Source organism: Camelus bactrianus, chromosome 27, assembly GCF_048773025.1.
Source record: "Camelus bactrianus isolate YW-2024 breed Bactrian camel chromosome 27, ASM4877302v1, whole genome shotgun sequence".
Classification (NCBI taxonomy): domain Eukaryota; kingdom Metazoa; phylum Chordata; class Mammalia; order Artiodactyla; family Camelidae; genus Camelus; species Camelus bactrianus.
This window is the reverse complement of record NC_133565.1, coordinates 12276102-12297361: the sequence shown is the minus strand read 5'-3', so window position 1 is coordinate 12297361 and position 21260 is coordinate 12276102. Positions and strand designations below refer to the sequence as shown.

At 45.4% G+C, this 21260-nt stretch overlaps 5 non-coding genes across 5 annotated transcripts; all 5 read left to right on the top strand.

Moving 5' to 3' along the window:
• The first annotated feature begins 8205 nt into the window (after positions 1-8205).
• LOC123614422 (small nucleolar RNA SNORD109A) lies at positions 8206-8272 on the top strand. Its single transcript, XR_006721773.1, has one exon. It is a non-coding gene; the product is annotated as a small nucleolar RNA SNORD109A (small nucleolar RNA).
• A 3779-nt stretch (positions 8273-12051) lies between these two features.
• Positions 12052-12145, top strand: LOC141575351 (small nucleolar RNA SNORD116). The gene has a single exon (XR_012502886.1). It is a non-coding gene; the product is annotated as a small nucleolar RNA SNORD116 (small nucleolar RNA).
• Positions 12146-14799: 2654 nt separating this feature from the next.
• On the top strand, positions 14800-14893 carry LOC141575350 (small nucleolar RNA SNORD116). The gene has a single exon (XR_012502885.1). It is a non-coding gene; the product is annotated as a small nucleolar RNA SNORD116 (small nucleolar RNA).
• A 2654-nt stretch (positions 14894-17547) lies between these two features.
• Positions 17548-17641, top strand: LOC141575349 (small nucleolar RNA SNORD116). The gene has a single exon (XR_012502884.1). It is a non-coding gene; the product is annotated as a small nucleolar RNA SNORD116 (small nucleolar RNA).
• A 2654-nt stretch (positions 17642-20295) lies between these two features.
• LOC141575348 (small nucleolar RNA SNORD116) lies at positions 20296-20389 on the top strand. Its single transcript, XR_012502883.1, has one exon. It is a non-coding gene; the product is annotated as a small nucleolar RNA SNORD116 (small nucleolar RNA).
• Positions 20390-21260: the final 871 nt, after the last annotated feature.

The window sequence follows — 21260 nt, the reverse complement described above, 5'->3', positions numbered from 1 at the left end:
GTATATGATGTTAGAGAATATTTTAATTTCATTCTTTTACATGTAGCTGTCCTGTTTTCCCAACATCACTTACTGAAGAGACTGGTTTTTTTTCCCCATTGTGTATTCTTGCCTCCTTTGTCACAGATTAATTGACCATAAGTGTGTGGGTTTATTTCTGGGCTGTCTATTCTGTTCCATTTATCTATGTATCTGGATTTGTGCCAGTACCATACTGTTTTGATTACTGTACTTTTGTAGTATAGTCTGAAGTAAGGGAACATGATTTCTCCAGCTCTGTTCTTCTTTCTCAAAATTGTTTTGGCTATTCAGGATCTTTTGTTTTTTCCAAACAAATTTAAAAATTATTTGCTCTACTTCTATGAAAAATGCCATTGGTATTTAGATAGGGATTGCATTGAATTTGTAGATTATTTTGCGTAGTATGGTCATTTTAACAATATTAACCTTTCCAGTCCAAGAACATGGTGTACATTTCCATCATATACAGTGTGCAGGTAAACCTCTTTCAGGGAAAGATTGTGAGATGGGTAATCTTTCTTGGTCATTTTGTGCTAAGCTCCAAGGGGATAGTCAGCTAGGAATTGCTTTTTTATTTGCTAGAGTCCTGTGGAACTTGTGAATGGAAGCCCCTTTAGTTATATCATTGACGAAGACCCATTTCTTGGGCAGCAGCTATAAAAGCAGGAAGAGTACAAGCTCCTTCTAGGGAGATACTAGGAACTTAGAGCTCATCTGGATTAGGAAGAAATGTACTTTAAAGGTAGTATTCCAGTTTTCTGGCCTTCACTGAAAAATCCATTATTTGGATAGTTATTATATAAAGTAGTTGAAACAAAAATTTTGGCAGCAAAGCAGGATGTGATAGATACTTAACAAGCATAGTTATGAAGAGTTCTTAACTAAACAATTTGTTTCATGTTTTGCTCTCTGTGTCCCTTAACAGTTATGAAAAAAATGAGCTCCTTTTGACAGGAAATTGGTTTCATTTATATTCTTGTCTTACCCAAAAAGTCATACAGAAAATAATCATTCCATATTTTTAAATGGATGGTTTTGCTTTCATGGTATTTATAATAAAAGAGTAAGAGAGTAAATGAATGACTTTGTTAAAGAGAAAAAAACAAGGTAAAAAAGAAAGTGAATTGATGTTAGAAATATTTAATTAATTAACTAATTAAATAAATTTAATTAATTTAGTTAATTGATGATATTACCATTTGGTCAAACAGAAATATAGAATATTTTGTGAATTGTACTGTGTTTTAAACATTTGATATGAGTTCTCTTAACACAAAATTGATCTGTCTCTTGAAATAACATTTTTTATTGAGGATAAGTGGGAAATAGTTACCTCACAACCTCTGAGTATAAAGAAGATGACATTAACATTGCAGTTATATCTATTTGATTTGAATGGTGTATTTTTTCACTTTGACATGATTCCCACATGTCACCCCCAGTGACAGTCATATAGGAAAGGGGAAGCTGTTGTACACCATCACCAAAACATACTACTATCCTATGATCTTATGAGACATTTAGAAATAATATTCCAATGGACATGTAAGATAAGTAAGTTCCTTTGGAAACAGAAGTGCTCAATTTTGAGGAACACTTTGGTATTGTAATGTCTTTATGTTAATGATTCTCAAATTCTGCCCCATTCTATGTTTATCTATCATCTATCACTTTATCATCTGTGATTTGTGCATCTCTACCTATCATCTGCCCACCTTACCTATTAATAGATGTCATCATTGTTCATTCACCCATCTTGTCACCTATCTTTTGTGTATGTGTGTATATATCTGTCCATCCCTCCACCCATCCATCCTGCTATTAGGTATAATAGGCAGAAGAGCATGGCAATGGAGAGCCAAGGGAGTTACATCCCATGAGAAAGGGCACTGATGATAGTGGTCTCCAAGGTGGTGATGTGTCAGGGGAAAGCAAGAAGAGAACATGAGGCCTGAGGGCTGTTAACTCAGAGACTCATCTAGCAGGAACTCTGGACTTACTACTATGCTTGCATTTGAAAAGTCAAAATAGAGCTGCCTCCATTTTATGTCAGCTTACATGAGAAAATTTAGTCTAAATATGATAACTCTGACTTTTCAGTCCACCTATGCCTTCTATATTTTAAAACTCAATTTTAATTACATGGAATTATTACCCTAGTCTACATTAAGTTTGACCATAGATTGGCAAACTTTTTCTGTAAAGGGCCAAATAACAAACAATTTCAGATGTTCTTAGGATTTATGATCTCCATTGCAGCCAATCTACTCTGCTATTCTAGTGTGGAAGCAGCCAAACACAAGGTGTAATTGCATGAGTGTGGCTGTGTGTCAATAAAACTTTATTTACAACAGCAGACTGGGCTTGAGTCCACATCCTGGTTAAACCAGAACCTGGAGAATAATCGGACTAACACCACCACATCATAAAATTATCTGAAAATTATTCCCCCACATTATTTTTAGCTCTTCTGCTAAATCTTATTCATGAGAGTTCTATAAATTAATGCTACATGCCACCATACCCTATAAAATGTAAAACAAGCACTGTATAAGTGGCTGGTGTGATGTGAACCCCTTTCCAGTTACAATCAATAAAGTATAATTTTAAATTGAGCATGTTTCTCCCACATTTCATTTATAAAGTTTCCAAGGACTGTGTCCAAAATCTTGCCTGCCTTTTTTCCTCTTCAGCACACTTCAAGTCAAAATGTTGTGTCTCAGCTTCCTTGGTGGTATCCGATCTCTTTAGGCATTGACATCAGTCTACTTCATCTGAGCAGTTTTTGTAATTGTTTCAGCATCTTAGAATAAGATATGTATATTCCAAGGCTATTATTTAATCTAGTTTATAAAAACATGATAGATTCAACAATATGCATAGGTAATGGACACAATTTTTAATCCAATTGAACTGTGTTCTCTAAGTTTTCTCTTGTATGTGCATGTTATCTGCACTGGAGGATTTAGAGGACAGAAAAATATATATAAAACTTACTAATTTAAAATTAAATTTGGGCTATTTCTTATTTTGCAGTCAATTGAAAATTTACATATATATTTACTTGAAACTTATATGACCAATTTAGTGTTAATATTTTATGAAAGACTCACCCAAATCAATTAGAAAAAGGCAAACATCCCACTACAAAAGTGGGAAAGCACATAAATGAATAACTTACATAAGGAAGGTATTATGAATGGCCAAAAACCTATAAAGTATGCTCTAGCTTATCAATCTTTATGATAAAAGTATTAAATATATATTACATAATTATCAATTGTTATAAATATATCATGGGATAATTAAATATATGTATGTGTTTATACACAGACACACATATAATGAAGTAAATTAACAATTACTTTTTTCACCTATTAGATTAACAGGTGTATTTGTTAAATTGTGGAGAATTTGGGATTCCTTGTACATTACACTCTTTCAAATAAACAGTGAAAATATGTATTGTAAATTAGCACATTTTGAGTAACAACTTTATTTTTAGAAATTTACCTATAGGATAATAATACAGAGTGTTCAAAAATATATGTAAAGTCAAGGATACTCATTACAGCCTTAGTTGTACCTGTAAAATTATAAGTAATCTGTTTATCAAGTCCTATAGTTAGGGGATTAATGATGATACATTTATCTCATTGAATTGTATTCAGTTATATATGGTAATGTATGTTGAAATTAATTGGCATGAAAATCCAGATTTTTTAAAAAGTTCATTTGTTCATCAATTATTGAGTATTGAATATGTGTAAGGCATTAATGTTGTATTTCATTCACAGAAAATGATATATGTATGTGTTTGGATATGGCCAATAAACCAATTTTATAGGAAGAATGTTCAAAAGTGTTGATAGTGAGTTTGGTCATTATTTTACTGTTTGTGTGGGTGTGCATGTGTGGTATGCATTTTCAAATATTTATATATTTCAATTATATATAGCATTCATTTAATTCTAAAGATACACATCACATGCTGAGATAAACACTTTTTCATGGATTATCTCATTTCTCATTTAATGCTAATAATAACCATACAGAGTAGGAAACTCATTCCTTTTTTAAAATAAGAAAATAGGAGCTGAGTTTGAAGCTCAGCTTGATTGTGTAATTTATCCTGTTAATCACAACTTAAAAAAAAAATCACAACCCTATGATGTCACAGACTTTGGAAGATGATAATTAAAAATACTTATATTTTGATAAACCTCCACATATTTGGGAGAAAGACACATTCCTGAGGTCACATTTATTCTTTTTGTGTTTTTAAGGTCAAGCCATGAGAATTCTCAAGTTTAGTTCTCCAGGCTAATAAGTGTAAGTGTTGGGAAATTGCAGGAACAGGAGGGAAAAGATGAAAAGGACACTGGTTTGTGGAAAATTCTGTGGTATAAATCTACAAAGAATGACCTCTAGAAATATGGGATGCCAGTGCTTAGGAGATGGGGCACTGTGTTCCTCAGCAGAAACCATTTGATAGATCACTGGGATGCCATGGGGCACAGATCAAAGTTCAAAGAGAAAAGGCCAGTTAGAGGAGTATCACTAAATGGAAGAAATCAACTTTGGCATTGACTTGATGACAGGCAATACCAAGACGAATACTGCAGAGAGCAGTGAAAAGGCCAGTGAGGATCTCAGAGTGAAGAAGCAATCCCCAACTGATAAAGATTCAAATGCCATAATCTCCTATTGGAATATTTTTCCAATTGTAATTTATGATCATGTGGTTTAGATTATAAATGTTCTCCCTCATTTGAAAATGTGTTCCATAATCAATTCACCTTTCCCCAGTTATCTGTAATCATTTTAACTCTTTTCTAAAGATAGCACCTTATGTCTTACAAGTGTGATAAATTAGAAACTATAAGCCAGTAGCTAAGATGTTGGCTCAAATCATAAGCAGAGTGAATTGTGACATAACTTATGCCATGGCAGTGACTGAAGTATGTTTTAAAATTTGTGTGGTTTATAATGTAAGGAATGGACTATGCTATTCTAACTGGTCTTTTTATCTTTTGGTATTTTGAGGGGAAATGGACCTATACAAGATCTCACAGCTGGGGCTCTGGAATGTTGAGAATACTGAAGGAGGAAGATAAGTACAGAAGGAGAAAGCAGTCATGGATGGGTAAGACTACATCTGTCAGAAAGGACTGCTGAACATTGAGTAGCTCAGCCCCTGGTTTTGACTTCGATACAGTTCGGAAATGTTTGTGCATGCTGAATCTCTTTAAGGATGATAAAACTGATTGATGATGGTAAGATGTTTATCGTATTATTCAACTAATTATGTGAACGAATGAATGCATGAACTGGGTAGAAAGTAAAGTTCTTTACTACAAAAACCTGTAATAAACATAATAAGAATGACAGGATATAAAAAGTCAACCTAATAATTGTTTCAACCAGGAACATCATGGGATTCTAAAACTTATTGGAGAAAATTTTAAGAGAAACAGGACACTTTTATAGTCTGCGGTTATCTCCCCCATGATATACTTATCCATTACAATGAGAAAATGATGTTTTGTTGGAAAGCCTGGCAGACACCCCCGGAATTAAGAGATGAAGGTTAATACCACCAGTCAGTCATGGGGTTACCCGGTGTCACTGACAGGAAGCCCCGAAAAGAACACAGCTTCATTTCTGTAGTTACCTCAGACAAAAGTGCAGAAACCTCAGTGTACTTACTCATGAGGAAATGTCAGAACCCAACTGAGGGACATCCTCTGACAAAACCTGGCTTTAGTCTTCAAACATATTAATATCGCTGAGGAAATGTTCCAGATTAAGTCGGACTAAATAGACATGAACACACAACACAATATTAATTCAGGATTTCTGTAAAAGATCTTCAGGGTCTATCCTTTCTCATAGGCAGCAAACTAAAGGTGCACTTTTGAGTGAATGTCTGGGTCATATATTCATACGTTGTGAACAATCTGAAGAAACTGAAAGACACATTCACTGCTGTTGAACGGTACAGTATTTCTGTTCTAAGTAAGTGAGGGTGGACTCCCATAGTTTTGGTAGCTTTGAATGCTACCAGTCTTGTACAAATTAAACTTTCAATATCTGAGTACCTGGTTCCTTGTTACATGGTATCCCTTTGAGTGTGTGCCTGCGAACAAACACATAGGCTCAATTCATGGGCATGTGGAGTGAGTACGTGAACACGAGGCCCAGTGTTCTGTCCCAGCCTTTTGTTCAATTTTATATTTGTACCTTTTATATAATGTATTTAATTTTACATACAGTAAGACTCACTCTTCATCATGTACAGTTCTGTGGGTTTTGACAAGCACACAGAGCAGTGTATCTAGCAACACAGTCATTGATGTGGAAGGGTTCCATTACCCCTAAAATCCCCTTGTGTTTCTCCTTTATAGTCAGACCCTCCTTCTGGTCCACAATCTGTTGCAATCACTGTTTCTATCATTTTGCCTTTGACAAAATGTCATTTAAATGGAATCAAACATTACATAGCCTTTAGGACCCAGCCCTTTTACCTAGCACTTTGAGTTCCCCAGTTCACTTGCAAGAATTTATCCTTCAGAGAACTTTGCTAGGTTATCAATGTACTCCTCCTAGGATTCTTAATTGCATTCTATGTTGAGAAAAGATGGACCAATCTCACTCCATTTTAATTTTACTTATGTCTTACCCCTCTGTCTTTTTCCATTTGATTATTTTTTTATAACTTCCATTTATCTTATGAAATATATCATCTCTTTTTCTGTTTCCTCCTCCTTCCTTTAATGAAGGTACTGGGGATTGAACCCAGGACCTCATGCATGCTAAGCACACACTGCTGCTGAAGTATACCCACTTCTCATTTTTCTATTCTTGGCACTTCTCCACATCCATTTCTATATATCATTTGTAGTAGATTTTTCAGAATTCTTACGCTTACTTCCAGAGGGTAGGTCTCACAACACCCTTATCATGTGCTCTTTATTTTACCCATCATAAAGAATTTTCTTTATTTGGTGGAATACAACTTTAGAATTTCTAATTTAAAAAGAAAATTGATATGCCATTAATTTGCACAGTATGGTAGAGGGGATTATTGACTATTTGCAGAGTGAAGAATTCAGAGAGTAAATAAGTAGAAAAAAATGAAAAGATAAAGGTGTAAAGGACCAAGGAACTATAACTTGTGTGATGAGGACTGGAATTATGGGGATGCCTACATAATAAATAATTCCTACAGAACCAACTTTATTTTTAAATGAATTTCAGGTATTTTTCTGATCTGACTTATACTCTTTTTGATGTGTTGCTGCAGGTCAAAGGCTAGAACAAGTCACCATACTCCAGGGAGGAAAGGTGAGCAGCTACTCTGGTGCTGTTGAATTTTTTTGTTTGTGTTGTGGGCAGTGATGTCAGAAATTCAGGTTCTGTGGGCTCATTCTTTCAGGGGCTCAGGGAGAATATTTTAATGGTAGATCCCCCCCCCCATAGCAATGCCTACTTTGTTAAAGGAATCTTCATTTTTGTTTCTTTCCTTTATTACATAAAAATATATTTTTATTTTTTTTTAACATTTTTATTGAGTAAGTCATTTTACAATGTTGTGTCAAATTCCAGTGTAGAGCACAATTTTTCAGTTATACATGAACATTCACTGTCCCACATTTTTTTTGCTGTGAGCTACCACAAGATCTTGTATATATTTCCCTGTGCTATAGAGTAAAAGAAAATATTTTTAAAGTAACTTGGTTAAGACTTAGGAATCATTGATAGATTTCCTTTTTATACCATTTTGTATTATGTGAAGATAACCTTTTAATAAAATTTAGATGTGCCAAAATATTTTATTTTTTTATTACTAGCATTTCAGAATTTAGATGTTTTATTAATATTTTACTATAATCACACCTTATTTACTACATCATTTACAAATGTTACCACATTATTCCCTGAAAGTTTAGTTGACTCAATTTTTTTTTAATTTTCTCAATAGATTTTATTTAATTTCATTAGAAAAATCCAAGGTCATGTGCCTTTTGCACTATGTAGATGAGAGTTCAATTATTCAAATACTAAACAAAATTCCTACTGTACAATTCTGTGCTGTATTGTTTTTTATTCACAACACAACAGAAAGCATGAAGAAAATGAGCCTGGCTATGTAAATGCTTATTTGTTGGGAGGGTCTTGTCTGGATCGATGATGAGAAAAATTGTCTGAGGATGCTGAAGGACTCATTCCAGATGTCAATCTGAGGTCCGGATGAATGGCCTTTCAGTAGGACAAATAAGACTCTTATAGCCTGGCTTTATTTGGTGACCCTTCTATGACAACATAATACTGCTGTGAGCATGCCTTTTCTCTCTTTCAGAGCAAGGAGTTAGCATCCTATCTTATGAGGCAGTATTTACCTTATATATGCTGAGTGACCCAAGACTTGCTTTATTTTGCTCACTTGGAATGGAGTTGTAGATAGCATTTGTAGAAAGGAAATGTTCTTCAGTAATAAATGAGGAATCAAAAGATTGAATTAAGAAGGGGTCAAGCAACTCTGATAGGTACTGAAAGTCTCATTTAGTGTTGGACTAAAAGAAGGAAACACTCCATGTCTGTGTTAAATATTGACAATTTTAATGCTTTGTTATTTTTACTGTTGAGAGTTTTTGAGACTATCTTTGCTTTTTTTTTTTTCTTTTATGGTTTTCTGAGGTAGATGGGCTGACATGAGGGACTCCACTTCAGATAATTGGGGTGAGTAACTACACCAGGGTCCTTTAAAATTCATATGTCATGTGCTCTGTGTCACACCCTGAAATCTCTGCATTCATCTATTCCATGACTTACTGGATAATATTTTCATGATGTGTCCTTTTCTTTGGTGATTGCCTTTACCCTCATTTCCAAATTTTAAACTTAATTTTATCTGAGTTTTAGGTAGACTGTCAAGTGCAGAATTTTGGAAAATTTTAAATTTCTTTTTGTAATTTCATATTGCAATTAAATATCCTTTGTTGAAATTAAGCTATGCTTGGATGTTTCCTTAACAAATTATTATGGTTTCAGAATGTTGACCCTATGACTGAGATCATCCTGGTTAGATCATTTTGGTCAGATCCATAGGATCATTATGGATTATTATTGCTATTTTTCTCAATGTTGAATTTGACCTTTTTTTCATTTTATAATGTGAAAAAGTATACATTAAACTTTCTGAGATCTTTCTAAGGCCATGAAAGTTTTAAATGATAAAGAACCATGTAGCACTTCATTTTTCTGAAGTTCAAAACAATACTCAATTTTCCATACTGTGTTTAGTCTCACAAGAGATATTAGATTGGTTTAATCAAGTGGCAAGGTAGTGAAACTTCATATATTAAATCATTAATCATTATTTGTTGCTAAAATTGAAACATCAATTAATTAAAAAAAACAGTTTGTATATTCCTTGGCATGATCACACAGGTTTTGTGTTACCTGGGGCCTGGTCTTTAACACTTTAGACATAGGTAAACTCTGTTTTTATCTTAATGAAATTCTTGTCACAAATTCTTTGAAGTAATAATTGTTTTTATAACTTATTTATTTATGTATGTATGTATTTTAATGTGTGTATTCACCTATCCAGAACCCAGCAAGATTATTCAAATAAACTCAATAACAATTAATAAAATATACATGAATGCTAATAATTATAATGTCAGGGAGGAGAAGAACCCTACCAGATACTAAAATGAACCCTAGAAAAGCTATCATTGAAAATACTTGAGTATAATTATGAATGACAGGAGCACTAGAACATATTTTGGTTTAATAAATATGATTCTACAGACACAAAATTGTTTATCCATCCATGTTATAGATAACATGCTATAAGTAGATGGTATATCAACATTGTACTGCATGGTGACTGTCTTAATGTGTAGAATTATACTGACATAAAATATTTATGTTACAAATGACAAATATTAAAAAAGTACAACCCAGAATGTTTTTTAAGAAGTACGTTCTTCTTAGGATTGGAAAGAAGACAGTGATGTCCTGTCTCATCACTTATTTTTTTTTAACTGAATTTAGCTGCTGTACAGTATTATGTGTTACAGGTGTGCAATATAGTGATACACAAATTTTAAAGGTTATGCTCCATTTGTAGTCATTACAAGACATTATCAATACTATACCCTGTATTGTGTAACATATCCTTGTAACTTATTTTATATTTGATAGTTTTTATACTTGGTACCTCTTATTCTCCTACCCAGTTTTCCTTCTCCCCCTTACCCCTTGCCACCAGTGGCCATTACTGTGTTCTCTATATCTATGAGTCTGCTGCTTCTTTTTTTGTTACATTTGCTAGTTTATGGTGTCTTCATGATGTCCCTGTCTGGCACTGGGGTCAGGGTTAAATTGGCCTCATAATATGAGTTAGGAAGTATTTGTTCCTCATCTATTTTTTGGAAGAGTGTGAGAAGTAAAGGTGTCAATCCCTCTTTAACTGCTTGGTGTAAATCACTAGAAGAGCCATATGGCCATAGGATTAACTTTGGTGGAAGGTTTTGTTTGTTTTTGATCGAGTCAATCACTTTTACTGTTTTTAATTAGGATGCCAGAGTATGCTTGGGACAGCATAAAAGGTGCCACTGACTGGGTAGTTTATAAGAAGCAGAAACTTATTTATCAGAGTTTTCGATGATGGAATACCAGGAAGATTGAGATTAGGGGGGCTTTATGGGAGAGTCAGGGCCCCTTTCTCGGTAAAAGACTTCTTCTAACTTCACATACTGGAAGGCATAGAAGAGTTTTATTGGGGAACATATTATAAGAATAACATAACATTAACCTGGTCTCCACCATCATGGCCCAAGCATTTCAAATGGGCCCTAACTATTAATAACTTAACCATTGGGTGTTGGGAATTCAAGATATGAATTTTAAAGGAAAACAAATATTCACATCATAAAAATTTATTCAGAATATCATTTTTTTTCTACAGGTGGTTTCGATATATATTACAGATTTTTTAGGAATTAGTCCATTATCCCAAGATTGTTTATTTTGTTGAGACATACCAGTGAACAGTATTAATTATAACTCATTTTATTACTTTGAGGTAAATAGAACTGTCATCATGTCCATTTCTAACATAAAAAATTGAATCTAATATCCAGTACTGTGGCTTAGGGAAAATAAAGCTTTCCAAATTTTGAAAAATTCTCAAACACACACTATATAGTTCCATTAATATATTTATTTAAATAATGGATTGATCTTCAATTTTCATAATTACTTAGCAAATAATCATTATTTAGTTTTATATATAGGTTTCTTCAATATATTTTACTTCAAAAAGTAGATGGATAAGATATTAATTTCAATACATTTCTACTTGGTATATATATTGTATCAAGGATAGAATGGTTTCAATATTATATTAAACTCTGGTGTACAGCTAAATTCTCTAATCACATACAAACATACATACAAATATAAAATTAACATATGTGAAGGTCCCTAAACTAGTGAATTGACACACACATTTATTGGCATACAAGGGAAAAAGGGAAGTGGGTAAAAGATAGCAGGCTTCACCGAGCCAAAGACTGATAGGCATGGAGCATGCTCGCTGAGAAGTTGGGCCCACGTCTGAAGCGTGCACGTGGTTTCTGTCCCCTTGCCAGGTGGGGTTGCCGGGGCAGGCTTGCTGTCAGCCAAGACAAGAAGAGCTTCCGGTTTTCTGGTGACTGGTGGTGGCCGGGAGTCCCCGAAGAAGTGGGTCGGCGCCAGGATGCTGAACCTTCCCGTGGATTGCTCAGGATGATGGTACGCACTCTCCTCCCCCACCCCCAGCGCTGGGGAAAGCATTGGCTTTCGGATATTCTCTGACTGCCCGAAAGGCGGCCAGAAAGGATTGACCGTTGCTGCTGCTCAGTGGCTTGCTGGCTCTGGATTGCTGGGGTTGCTGGAGGTCTCCGAGCTCACTGGCTCCTCTGTGGAGCCACCCAGCCTGCCACGTTGAGTTGTCCAGCATGCCAGCACGTGCTCGGATCGATGATGACTCCCTCATATGCATTCCTTGGAAAATCTGAACAAAATGAGTGAGAACTCACTACCGTCGTTCTCATCGAAACTGAGGTCCAGCACGTTGCCTCCCCGGGGGCTAGGGAATAGTTAGGAGAGGGGTCCAGCTTGCCCTTGTTCACACTGGTGCAACACCCCCCACGGTGCCAACATTAGAGAGCTGTCGTAGGGTCAGTCGTGTGCACGCATTAGTTGAGGCACGCTGGAATGAGAGGTCCTAGTTTGAGTGGCCGTGGTGGGATGTGGCAGGGGCCAGCTCCCCTGCTGCTCCTGGACGTGGGAGTGCAGAACTGGCCTAGGCTCCGTGAGCAGGTGGGACGAGTCAGTTTGTTTGGGGCAGCTTGGCCGTATTTGGGCCGTGGGCTGACTTGATGTATGTGTCAGAGCCAAAGAGAAGAGGTGTGGGTGTTTGGCTACTGGAGCCACCGTTGAGGCGTGTTTCTGCGTGTTTCTGACCTGCGTCTTGGTGAGGACTGTGGCGGGCACAGTGGTTGTGGGTCGGGTCGGGGTGGGGGTCGGGGTCGGGGACGGGCCGGTGGCGGGAGCAGGCTGAGGGATCGGGTTGCCATGCTAGCCTTGGCAGCTCCCTGCTGCACCCACTGCCCCAGTGTTGGTGGCAAGGGCGGAAGCACGGAGCTTGCTGAGGACACAGCGCTGCCTTCAAGCATGGGGGTTGGCGGACAGTGTAGACTGGAAGGGAAGTGTACGGTGAGGTTAGGGCTGGAGTGGTTTTGTGTGCTTTGCTAGAACACTCTGTCCTCGTTTGGCTCCTGCTGCTGTCCTGGGCTTCCTGAGGCCGGTCGGCATTTCCTGAGGGGCTGCCCATGGATGCCTAGGGAGGAAGGCTCCTGGGGTCCAGGTGGATGGGCGGTGCCAGCAGACCTGTCTAGTGTCGGCTTGCTGGTTTGTCCAAGAGGCTCCCGAAAGGTGTCTTCCGGGAACTTCACAGGGAGGCAGTGCAAGGCTTGGTCCAGATGCCTGACGGCAAGATGCCCTCTAGCCCCTTTGCCTCCAGGTGCATGAGCGTGCAAGGTGAAAGGGTGCCTTTAGGTGGGAGCCACGTATCTGGCCGAGAGGGCCCCCTTCCCCGTGACATTTGTTGAGATTTAACCCTGCTGGTACAGGGGCATGGCGCACGTTAGCTGAGATCCCGGGTGGGCTGCGGTGGACCGTCACGTGCTGATTTTGCCCCATTCGAGGTTTCCTTTCGCAGGAGAGCTCCTGGGCTTCAGGACGTCCTGTGGTCCACGGGAACAGGGCACTGAATCTCCGTGAGGCCCGTGGTGGGGTTACAGTGCCTAGAAGAGGTCCTCGGTTGAGGGTGGTGGGGTGTGGCTTCATCCAAGGGGACATCCTTTGAGACTGTCTGCCCTGAAGCTCGGTGTTTGCCCTGTGTGCATAATGTCTGAGGATCCCTGTGGGGCGACTGGGCCTCGGTCCGTGAGGACACATGTTTGGACCAGGCTGCTTAGCGTTCGAACTTTGCGTTGAAGGTCAGGGCCCCGAATCCTGCCCGATGTGGATCTCGGCCGTTGGTGGTGACGTGAGTGCCCTGGCATCCGTGGGGTTTGGCCCTGGCTCATGGAGGCTCCTAATCCAATTCTCCGCTGGGCTTTCTCACCTGCCCTGTGCAGGCGTGTAGGCATAGCTGACAGGACGAGGCTTCTGGATTGTCGTGGCACAGAGACACAGGTTGAATACAGGCTGGATGTGCCCTGGAGCCAGGTTCAGCATGGTGTGAGCTTTCATGTCAATGGTTTCCTGGTTGACGTAGGCAGTGAGTATTGCCTCCAGGTCCCCCTATCCTGTGGAGGCCTCGGGCGGCACGGTGACTTGGTGGCTATCCCATCCACGGCCCCGAGTGTGGTGTAGGTGGGTGCGGTTGGCTCTGATCAGAAGGAATGGCTGTCGGAGAGAAGGAGTTCTTGGCCTATTTCAGCGGCTCCTGGAGACCCATGATGCCATGGCCACTCTGGAAGGCAGAGGGCTGTGGTCATGTCAACGATGGGCAGGCCTCCATGGCACTGAGTGGAAAGCATGCATTCTCAGGCACTGAGATTTTGGGGGAGGCACACAGGACACACAAACACGCAGAGACGCAGCCATACACTCACATGGACAGTCAGGCCCCGCCCCCCATGACGCAACACACACGCATGAAACTCACGTACGCCGAGGCCCCTACCCTCGTGCGTTCAGACACGCATCGGTTGGTATTGAAGGGATAAAGGGGAGTGGGTAGCAGATAGTGGGCTTCCCCGAGCTAAAGGTTGATTGGCATGGGGCATGCTCGCTGAGAAGTTGGGCCCACGTCTGAAGCGTGCACGTGGTTTCTGTCCCCTTGCCAGGTGGGGTTGCCGGGGCAGGCTTGCCGTCAGCCAAGACAAGAAGAGCTTCCCGTTTTCTGGTGACTGGTGGTGGCCGGGAGTCCCCGAAGAAGTGGGTCGGCGCCAGGATGCTGAACCTTCCCGTGGATCGCTCAGGATGACGGTACGCACTCTCCTCCCCCACCCCCAGCGCTGGGGAAAGCATTGGCTTTCGGATATTCTCTGACTGCCCGAAAGGCGGCCAGAAAGGATTGACCGTTGCTGCTGCTCAGTGGCTTGCTGGCTCTGGATTGCTGGGGTTGCTGGAGGTCTCCGAGCTCACTGGCTCCTCTGTGGAGCCACCCAGCCTGCCACGTTGAGTTGTCCAGCATGCCAGCACGTGCTCGGATCGATGATGACTCCCTCATATGCATTCCTTGGAAAATCTGAACAAAATGAGTGAGAACTCACTACCGTCGTTCTCATCGAAACTGAGGTCCAGCACGTTGCCTCCCCGGGGGCTAGGGAATAGTTAGGAGAGGGGTCCAGCTTGCCCTTGTTCACACTGGTGCAACACCCCCCACGGTGCCAACATTAGAGAGCTGTCGTAGGGTCAGTCGTGTGCACGCATTAGTTGAGGCACGCTGGAATGAGAGGTCCTAGTTTGAGTGGCCGTGGTGGGATGTGGCAGGGGCCAGCTCCCCTGCTGCTCCTGGACGTGGGAGTGCAGAACTGGCCTAGGCCCCGTGAGCAGGTGGGACGAGCCAGTTTGTTTGGGGCAGCTTGGCCGTATTTGGGCCGTGGGCCGACTTGATGTATGTGTCAGAGCCAAAGAGAAGAGGTGTGGGTGTTTGGCTACTGGAGCCACCGTTGAGGCGTGTTTCTGCATGTTTCTGACCTGCGTCTTGGTGAGGACTGTGGCGGGCACAGTGGTTGTGGGTCGGGTCGGGGTGGGGGTCGGGGTCGGGGACGGGCCGGTGGCGGGAGCAGGCTGAGGGATCGGGTTGCCATGCTAGCCTTGGCAGCTCCCTGCTGCACCCACTGCCCCAGTGTTGGTGGCAAGGGCGGAAGCACGGAGCTTGCTGAGGACACAGCGCTGCCTTCAAGCATGGGGGTTGGCGGACAGTGTAGACTGGAAGGGAAGTGTACGGTGAGGTTAGGGCTGGAGTGGATCTGTGTGCTTTGCTAGAACACTCTGTCCTCGTTTGGCTCCTGCTGCTGTCCTGGGCTTCCTGAGGCCGGTCGGCATTTCCTGAGGGGCTGCCCATGGATGCCTAGGGAGGAAGGCTCCTGGGGTCCAGGTGGATGGGCGGTGCCAGCAGACCTGTCTAGTGTCGGCTTGCTGGTTTGTCCAAGAGGCTCCCGAAAGGTGTCTTCCGGGAACTTCACAGGGAGGCAGTGCAAGGCTTGGTCCAGATGCCTGACGGCAAGATGCCCTCTAGCCCCTTTGCCTCCAGGTGCATGAGCGTGCAAGGTGAAAGGGTGCCTTTAGGTGGGAGCCACGTATCTGGCCGAGAGGGCCCCCTTCCCCGTGACATTTGTTGAGATTTAACCCTGCTGGTACAGGGGCATGGCGCACGTTAGCTGAGATCCCGGGTGGGCTGCGGTGGACCGTCACGTGCTGATTTTGCCCCATTCGAGGTTTCCTTTCGCAGGAGAGCTCCTGGGCTTCAGGACGTCCTGTGGTCCACGGGAACAGGGCACTGAATCTCCGTGAGGCCCGTGGTGGGGTTACAGTGCCTAGAAGAGGTCCTCGGTTGAGGGTGGTGGGGTGTGGCTTCATCCAAGGGGACATCCTTTGAGACTGTCTGCCCTGAAGCTCGGTGTTTGCCCTGTGTGCATAATGTCTGAGGATCCCTGTGGGGCGACTGGGCCTCGGTCCGTGAGGACACATGTTTGGACCAGGCTGCTTAGCGTTCGAACTTTGCGTTGAAGGTCAGGGCCCCGAATCCTGCCCGATGTGGATCTCGGCCGTTGGTGGTGACGTGAGTGCCCTGGCATCCGTGGGGTTTGGCCCTGGCTCATGGAGGCTCCTAATCCAATTCTCCGCTGGGCTTTCTCACCTGCCCTGTGCAGGCGTGTAGGCATAGCTGACAGGACGAGGCTTCTGGATTGTCGTGGCACAGAGACACAGGTTGAATACAGGCTGGATGTGCCCTGGAGCCAGGTTCAGCATGGTGTGAGCTTTCATGTCAATGGTTTCCTGGTTGACGTAGGCAGTGAGTATTGCCTCCAGGTCCCCCTATCCTGTGGAGGCCTCGGGCGGCACGGTGACTTGGTGGCTATCCCATCCACGGCCCCGAGTGTGGTGTAGGTGGGTGCGGTTGGCTCTGATCAGAAGGAATGGCTGTCGGAGAGAAGGAGTTCTTGGCCTATTTCAGCGGCTCCTGGAGACCCATGATGCCATGGCCACTCTGGAAGGCAGAGGGCTGTGGTCATGTCAACGATGGGCAGGCCTCCATGGCACTGAGTGGAAAGCATGCATTCTCAGGCACTGAGATTTTGGGGGAGGCACACAGGACACACAAACACGCAGAGACGCAGCCATACACTCACATGGACAGTCAGGCCCCGCCCCCCGTGACGCAACACACACGCATGAAACTCACGTACGCCGAGGCCCCTACCCTCGTGCGTTCAGACACGCATCGGTTGGTATTGAAGGGATAAAGGGGAGTGGGTAGCAGATAGTGGGCTTCCCCGAGCTAAAGGTTGATTGGCATGGGGCATGCTCGCTGAGAAGTTGGGCCCACGTCTGAAGCGTGCACGTGGTTTCTGTCCCCTTGCCAGGTGGGGTTGCCGGGGCAGGCTTGCCGTCAGCCAAGACAAGAAGAGCTTCCCGTTTTCTGGTGACTGGTGGTGGCCGGGAGTCCCCGAAGAAGTGGGTCGGCGCCAGGATGCTGAACCTTCCCGTGGATCGCTCAGGATGACGGTACGCACTCTCCTCCCCCACCCCCAGCGCTGGGGAAAGCATTGGCTTTCGGATATTCTCTGACTGCCCGAAAGGCGGCCAGAAAGGATTGACCGTTGCTGCTGCTCAGTGGCTTGCTGGCTCTGGATTGCTGGGGTTGCTGGAGGTCTCCGAGCTCACTGGCTCCTCTGTGGAGCCACCCAGCCTGCCACGTTGAGTTGTCCAGCATGCCAGCACGTGCTCGGATCGATGATGACTCCCTCATATGCATTCCTTGGAAAATCTGAACAAAATGAGTGAGAACTCACTACCGTCGTTCTCATCGAAACTGAGGTCCAGCACGTTGCCTCCCCGGGGGCTAGGGAATAGTTAGGAGAGGGGTCCAGCTTGCCCTTGTTCACACTGGTGCAACACCCCCCACGGTGCCAACATTAGAGAGCTGTCGTAGGGTCAGTCGTGTGCACGCATTAGTTGAGGCACGCTGGAATGAGAGGTCCTAGTTTGAGTGGCCGTGGTGGGATGTGGCAGGGGCCAGCTCCCCTGCTGCTCCTGGACGTGGGAGTGCAGAACTGGCCTAGGCCCCGTGAGCAGGTGGGACGAGCCAGTTTGTTTGGGGCAGCTTGGCCGTATTTGGGCCGTGGGCCGACTTGATGTATGTGTCAGAGCCAAAGAGAAGAGGTGTGGGTGTTTGGCTACTGGAGCCACCGTTGAGGCGTGTTTCTGCGTGTTTCTGACCTGCGTCTTGGTGAGGACTGTGGCGGGCACAGTGGTTGTGGGTCGGGTCGGGGTGGGGGTCGGGGTCGGGGACGGGCCGGTGGCGGGAGCAGGCTGAGGGATCGGGTTGCCATGCTAGCCTTGGCAGCTCCCTGCTGCACCCACTGCCCCAGTGTTGGTGGCAAGGGCGGAAGCACGGAGCTTGCTGAGGACACAGCGCTGCCTTCAAGCATGGGGGTTGGCGGACAGTGTAGACTGGAAGGGAAGTGTACGGTGAGGTTAGGGCTGGAGTGGATCTGTGTGCTTTGCTAGAACACTCTGTCCTCGTTTGGCTCCTGCTGCTGTCCTGGGCTTCCTGAGGCCGGTCGGCATTTCCTGAGGGGCTGCCCATGGATGCCTAGGGAGGAAGGCTCCTGGGGTCCAGGTGGATGGGCGGTGCCAGCAGACCTGTCTAGTGTCGGCTTGCTGGTTTGTCCAAGAGGCTCCCGAAAGGTGTCTTCCGGGAACTTCACAGGGAGGCAGTGCAAGGCTTGGTCCAGATGCCTGACGGCAAGATGCCCTCTAGCCCCTTTGCCTCCAGGTGCATGAGCGTGCAAGGTGAAAGGGTGCCTTTAGGTGGGAGCCACGTATCTGGCCGAGAGGGCCCCCTTCCCCGTGACATTTGTTGAGATTTAACCCTGCTGGTACAGGGGCATGGCGCACGTTAGCTGAGATCCCGGGTGGGCTGCGGTGGACCGTCACGTGCTGATTTTGCCCCATTCGAGGTTTCCTTTCGCAGGAGAGCTCCTGGGCTTCAGGACGTCCTGTGGTCCACGGGAACAGGGCACTGAATCTCCGTGAGGCCCGTGGTGGGGTTACAGTGCCTAGAAGAGGTCCTCGGTTGAGGGTGGTGGGGTGTGGCTTCATCCAAGGGGACATCCTTTGAGACTGTCTGCCCTGAAGCTCGGTGTTTGCCCTGTGTGCATAATGTCTGAGGATCCCTGTGGGGCGACTGGGCCTCGGTCCGTGAGGACACATGTTTGGACCAGGCTGCTTAGCGTTCGAACTTTGCGTTGAAGGTCAGGGCCCCGAATCCTGCCCGATGTGGATCTCGGCCGTTGGTGGTGACGTGAGTGCCCTGGCATCCGTGGGGTTTGGCCCTGGCTCATGGAGGCTCCTAATCCAATTCTCCGCTGGGCTTTCTCACCTGCCCTGTGCAGGCGTGTAGGCATAGCTGACAGGACGAGGCTTCTGGATTGTCGTGGCACAGAGACACAGGTTGAATACAGGCTGGATGTGCCCTGGAGCCAGGTTCAGCATGGTGTGAGCTTTCATGTCAATGGTTTCCTGGTTGACGTAGGCAGTGAGTATTGCCTCCAGGTCCCCCTATCCTGTGGAGGCCTCGGGCGGCACGGTGACTTGGTGGCTATCCCATCCACGGCCCCGAGTGTGGTGTAGGTGGGTGCGGTTGGCTCTGATCAGAAGGAATGGCTGTCGGAGAGAAGGAGTTCTTGGCCTATTTCAGCGGCTCCTGGAGACCCACGATGCCATGGCCACTCTGGAAGGCAGAGGGCTGTGGTCATGTCAACGATGGGCAGGCCTCCATGGCACTGAGTGGAAAGCATGCATTCTCAGGCACTGAGATTTTGGGGGAGGCACACAGGACACACAAACACGCAGAGACGCAGCCATACACTCACATGGACAGTCAGGCCCCGCCCCCCGTGACGCAACACACACGCATGAAACTCACGTACGCCGAGGCCCCTACCCTCGTGCGTTCAGACACGCATCGGTTGGTATTGAAGGGATAAAGGGGAGTGGGTAGCAGATAGTGGGCTTCCCCGAGCTAAAGGTTGATTGGCATGGGGCATGCTCGCTGAGAAGTTGGGCCCACGTCTGAAGCGTGCACGTGGTTTCTGTCCCCTTGCCAGGTGGGGTTGCCGGGGCAGGCTTGCCGTCAGCCAAGACAAGAAGAGCTTCCCGTTTTCTGGTGACTGGTGGTGGCCGGGAGTCCCCGAAGAAGTGGGTCGGCGCCAGGATGCTGAACCTTCCCGTGGATCGCTCAGGATGACGGTACGCACTCTCCTCCCCCACCCCCAGCGCTGGGGAAAGCATTGGCTTTCGGATATTCTCTGACTGCCCGAAAGGCGGCCAGAAAGGATTGACCGTTGCTGCTGCTCAGTGGCTTGCTGGCTCTGGATTGCTGGGGTTGCTGGAGGTCTCCGAGCTCACTGGCTCCTCTGTGGAGCCACCCAGCCTGCCACGTTGAGTTGTCCAGCATGCCAGCACGTGCTCGGATCGATGATGACTCCCTCATATGCATTCCTTGGAAAATCTGAACAAAATGAGTGAGAACTCACTACCGTCGTTCTCATCGAAACTGAGGTCCAGCACGTTGCCTCCCCGGGGGCTAGGGAATAGTTAGGAGAGGGGTCCAGCTTGCCCTTGTTCACACTGGTGCAACACCCCCCACGGTGCCAACATTAGAGAGCTGTCGTAGGGTCAGTCGTGTGCACGCATTAGTTGAGGCACGCTGGAATGAGAGGTCCTAGTTTGAGTGGCCGTGGTGGGATGTGGCAGGGGCCAGCTCCCCTGCTGCTCCTGGACGTGGGAGTGCAGAACTGGCCTAGGCCCCGTGAGCAGGTGGGACGAGCCAGTTTGTTTGGGGCAGCTTGGCCGTATTTGGGCCGTGGGCCAACTTGATGTATGTGTCAGAGCCAAAGAGAAGAGGTGTGGGTGTTTGGCTACTGGAGCCACCGTTGAGGCGTGTTTCTGCGTGTTTCTGACCTGCGTCTTGGTGAGGACTGTGGCGGGCACAGTGGTTGTGGGTCGGGTCGGGGTGGGGGTCGGGGTCGGGGACGGGCCGGTGGCGGGAGCAGGCTGAGGGATCGGGTTGCCATGCTAGCCTTGGCAGCTCCCTGCTGCACCCACTGCCCCAGTGTTGGTGGCAAGGGCGGAAGCACGGAGCTTGCTGAGGACACAGCGCTGCCTTCAAGCATGGGGGTTGGCGGACAGTGTAGACTGGAAGGGAAGTGTACGGTGAGGTTAGGGCTGGAGTGGATCTGTGTGCTTTGCTAGAACACTCTGTCCTCGTTTGGCTCCTGCTGCTGTCCTGGGCTTCCTGAGGCCGGTCGGCATTTCCTGAGGGGCTGCCCATGGATGCCTAGGGAGGAAGGCTCCTGGGGTCCAGGTGGATGGGCGGTGCCAGCAGACCTGTCTAGTGTCGGCTTGCTGGTTTGTCCAAGAGGCTCCCGAAAGGT